At 66.2% G+C, this 4,269-nt stretch overlaps 1 long non-coding RNA gene across 1 annotated transcript; it reads left to right on the forward strand.

The window, feature by feature from the left end:
• Positions 1 to 480: 480 nt before the first annotated feature.
• Positions 481 to 1,230, forward strand: LOC149523330 (uncharacterized). The gene is made up of 3 exons (XR_016347155.1): positions 481 to 595; positions 864 to 959; positions 1,125 to 1,230. It is a non-coding gene; the product is annotated as an uncharacterized LOC149523330 (long non-coding RNA).
• The last annotated feature ends 3,039 nt before the right edge of the window (positions 1,231 to 4,269 follow it).

Below are 4,269 nucleotides of genomic sequence, written 5' to 3' on the forward strand. Positions count from 1 at the left end.
GGTCTCCCCGGGCCATGGGGGGCTGGAAGGGAGCCGAGCGGGCTGCTGGGGATGCGCCTGGGGAGCAGGGATGAGGAGGTTCAGAGGCTGGTCACCAGGGCAGGGAGGGGCAGGAGACGGCCTGGGGACAAGGATTGAGCTGGTCCCGGTTTGGGAGGGGGGTGCTGGGAGGGGCCCTGTGTCGGGCAGGGGGGCTACAGGGCAGCGGGAGGCAGTGGGGTTGGATCCTGCTGGGTGGGGGCGCTGGCCGCGTGAGCGTCTCTTGGGGGCCCAGCCTCACACGCCCCTTTGTCTCCTTGGGTCTCCCAGGAGATCATGGAGGACTCGCCCCCCCGCTGGTCTTGGCCGATTGCCTCAACGCCGCCTGCAGCCTCAGGTACCGACCCCCCCCCCGCCAACTCCCCCCAGAGCAGATCCCCTGGCCAGGGAGTGGGAAAGTCTCTGTCTCCTGCTGCTGAATTAACAGTCTCTGCCCCTCTCTCCTGCCAGCACCTTGCAGCCTCCCCTGCGGGCCCAGCTCCTGAGCCCCCTGCTGACGGCGGCCGTGGGACAGACAGTGTCTGGGGACTGGCAGCAGGAGCCCATCCACACACAGGTACGTCCCTCCGGGCCCTGCTCCCGGGCTGGGCTGGAGCTCCAGAGAGGAGGGGGGGGGCAGAGGGAGGGAAGAAGCTGCAGGTTTGGATCCTTCCCTCCAGGGTTCCCGTTGCTCTCCCGGGGGGCCCGTCCCTTCCATGCCCAGCCTGGGCTCCTCCCTGCTCTGCGAGGCGGCTCAGACCCTGCTCAAGGCTGCACCCCGGAGCCAGCGGGTGGCCTGGATCCCCCAACCCCCCTCTGACCCAGGGCTCCCCCTTGTCTTGCAGCAGTTCATCCGGGCCCTTCCCTACGACCTCCAGGCCCTACTGGCGAGCCTCCTCGCCGAGTCCCCAGACACCGCCCGGCTGCAGCTCATAATGGAGGTGAGCCCCGTGGGGGGGACGGGGCCATTGTCCCTGCTTCCTCGGGGGGGGGCCGAGAGAGGAGCAGTGTCAGTGGCTGGGGGGGGCACAGTCCGAGAGGAGCCCCAGGCTCTGCCCAGAACCGGCACCTCCCTACGGGTCCTGACCTGCCTCTTTCCCCCCCAGCACCTGAGCCCGTGGCTGGAGTCCCGCCTGCCCCAGGAGCGAGCCAGGGCCCTTGGCAGCACCACGGCCCTGCTGGGAGTCGCCACCACCCTCCCGGGGTTTGACGTAAGTGACCTCGGAGCCGGGGGGTCTGGGGCTGCAGGGCGCGGGGCTGGGAGCGTCCCCGGGAGGCAGAGGCAGGGTCGGGAATGGGCCGGGAATGGGCCGTGTTCTCCTTTCCCCGGGGAGGGGCGACCCTGGGCCCTTCAGGGGGGCTCTTGAGGGACTGGGCCCCAGACTGGGGAGTGGCCGTCAGTGGATCCCCTTGTTCCACCCCCGGAGTGACCCTTCAGTCGGGGCCATTGCTCAGGGTTGTCTCCTCGCAAGGCCGGCCCCGCCCCGCCCCGGGAGGTGTCTCTGTCCGTCCCCCGAGCTCAGACCCGCCTCGGCGGCCGTTTGCATGGGACGTGCAGCCCCAGGATGCTGAGGGACCCCCCCTCTTCTCTCCCCTCAGAACTCCACGTGGCCCAGCTGGGCCTTTTTATTTCGGACCCATCCGAAGACGTCAGCCGGCTGGCCCGGGAGGGGGTGCACAGCCTGTATCAACTCCTCCTGCACCACAGGGGTAAGGAACCCAGCCGGGACCTGGGCCCCAGGGACACCCTGAGGGTGCCGGCGGCGGGGGGAGGGGACCCAGCCCTTTTCCCCAGACTGGCCCAAGGGGGGATGCGTCCCTCTGTGTTCCCCTTCTGCCCCCTGTGCCCCTCCATTTGCCCAGGGATGCCTGCAGGGACCCGTGGGAGGGGAAGGGCTCAGACCTGCCAGCAGAATGACCCTGTTGTGTCTCTTGCAGGCCTCAACATCCACCAGGCAGAGGACCTGTGGTGCAGACACTACTACAAAGAAAGATGGGTCCTGGCTCACAGCAACAGCGTGAGGGTGGGAGAGGTAAGGACGCGCTGCCAGGGCAGGGCAGGGCTCGGGGGTGGGGCTGGCTGGGGCCCTCGTGGGGGTAGGAGGGTCTTGGGGGCAGGAGGAAGCTGTGACCTGGGGCAGGGGTTGGGGTGCCGGGTGAGGAGAGCGTCTGGGTGCAGGGTCTGGAAGGGAGTTTGGGGAGGAGGAAGCTGTTTTAGCCCCAGGAGTTGGGGCCGGGCTCTGGGCCGTCAGCTGAAACCTCCTGTGCTCTTGATTCCAGGTCTTTGGGCAGCTCTTCACAGCAGAGCAGGAGAACTGCTTTTTGGACAAGGCTCTGCTCGCTGCCCGCTCCCCCCTGCGGCGCCCCAGCCAGGCCGGGCTGGTCCTGGCCCACGCCCTGCATGGGCAGGCCCATCAGCTCCTGGAATACATGGTGAGCAGCCGGAGCAGATCAGGAGAGTGGGGCAGGGCCAGGGTCTCCTTCCCATCCCCTCAGGGAGTCCCCCGCCCCTTTCCTCAGGCTGCCCCCACCCCACGTCCCTGCTGGCAGAATCCCTCCTGCCCCTGCGAGCGTCCCTGGGGGTGGGGGAGGCTCTGAAAACAGAAACTGTCCTAGGAGGCGGGAGGGGGCCGAGGTGTCAGGAGCTCTGGGGGGGGGGTCAGGAGCTCACCCTGCGGGCCTGACGGGGGGTGACCAGAGAGCAGGGGGAGGAGGGTGGAAATGCTGGGGGGCCAGTTCCCCTGAGTCCCCAGGGATGAATGTGACGGATTCTGCTTCCCTTGCAGCAGGAAGACACCCAGTGAGAGCAGCAAGAGCTGAGGAGCCAGCAGCTGCGTCCCCCTCCCCCCAACCCTCCCAATTGTATTGAATTGTATTTACATTCTCATTAAACAATGTTTCAAAAAACATTTGGATCAGGCTTGGTCAATAATTTGTAATGGGGGGGCCATTTTGGCAACTGATCAAGGGCCACATTTCTACCGAGGGGTTTGGGGTCTGGGACGGGGTGGTTGGGTGCAGAAGGGAGCTTACGGGAGGAGCCTGGGTGCAGGGGGGGGGGGTATGATCTGGGGCGGTGGATAGGGGTGCAGGGTCCAGGAGGGGGTATGGGCGCAGGAGAGGACTCTGGCCTGGGGGCGGGGCTCTAGAGGGGTGCAGGGTCAGGGAGGGAGCTGAGACCTGGGTGAAGGGGGAGCAGAAGGTTTGGGGGAGGGGGTGTGGGTGCCAGAGAGGAGTCTGGCCTGGGGGAGGGGTGTCGGGGGGGTGCAGGGTCAGGGAGGGAGCTGTGATCTGAGGGAATGGGGGACGCAGGTTCAGGTGGTCGCCTGGGACAGGCAGTCGGGGAGGGGACGTGGGCGCCAGGGGCAGGCTCTGGCTGCGGAGGTGCCTACCTAGGCAGCTGCGTATGGGGGAGCCCGACTGTCACCTGAGGGGATGGGGGAGCTCAATTTTCAACTGTGGGGAATGGAGGAAATACTGTGGAGTGGAGGCAGCGAGATGAGGGGGGCTGAATTGTTCCCGGAGGGGAGATCTCCCTGGCTTGGGGGGGGGGCGTTTCCAGCAAAGCCCTCACATAAGAGGGGGACAGACGGGGGGAGGGAGAGGACGGGGATGGGCAGGGCAGGTGGAAATGGGGAGGGGCAGGAGAAGGGAAGGGGGAGGAGATGGAGGAGAGCAGGGGATAGGAGTGGGGGCGGGGATGAGGAGCAGGACAGAGGCAGGGCAGTGGTGGTGATGGCTGGCGGCTTTGCCAGAATAGCTGTGCCGGGGGGGGGGGGGGGCTTTTGCCACACACCCAAGCCAAGCCAGCTGTGGCGGCAAAGCCTTGTGATGTAACCTAAGCCCTTGGCAAGGTCGGGATCAACCTGCTCTGACAATTTCTCGGACCGGCGGGTTGAGAAACAAGGATCGTGCAGGGAGATGGGGATGACTAGGAAGCGAATCCAGGTGTGGGGGGAATATCCTGGGTTGGAGGGTCAGTCAATACCCCCGCCTGCCACTGTCTGCCGGGGCTCTGCCCGCAAGATGGAACCAACAGCTGAGTTTGCTTTTCTGCCCCGTCGTGGGCACAAAAGGCCCAGAGCAGCCTCCTGCTATCTTGGAGGAAAGGGGCCAAAGTTCAGGAAGCAGGTGCCAGGCTGGGCTGGAATCCGCGAGCTCCGCTTTTGCTTTGCCCTTCCTGGAAGCTGGGCTGCAGGTGAGTGGCGGTTTCATCTCCGCTCTTGGGGTGTTTCTCGTGGGTTCCGAGTG

Source organism: Pelodiscus sinensis, chromosome 18 (genome assembly GCF_052426305.1).
Source record: "Pelodiscus sinensis isolate ZL-2025 chromosome 18, ASM5242630v1, whole genome shotgun sequence".
NCBI lineage: Eukaryota > Metazoa > Chordata > Testudines > Trionychidae > Pelodiscus > Pelodiscus sinensis.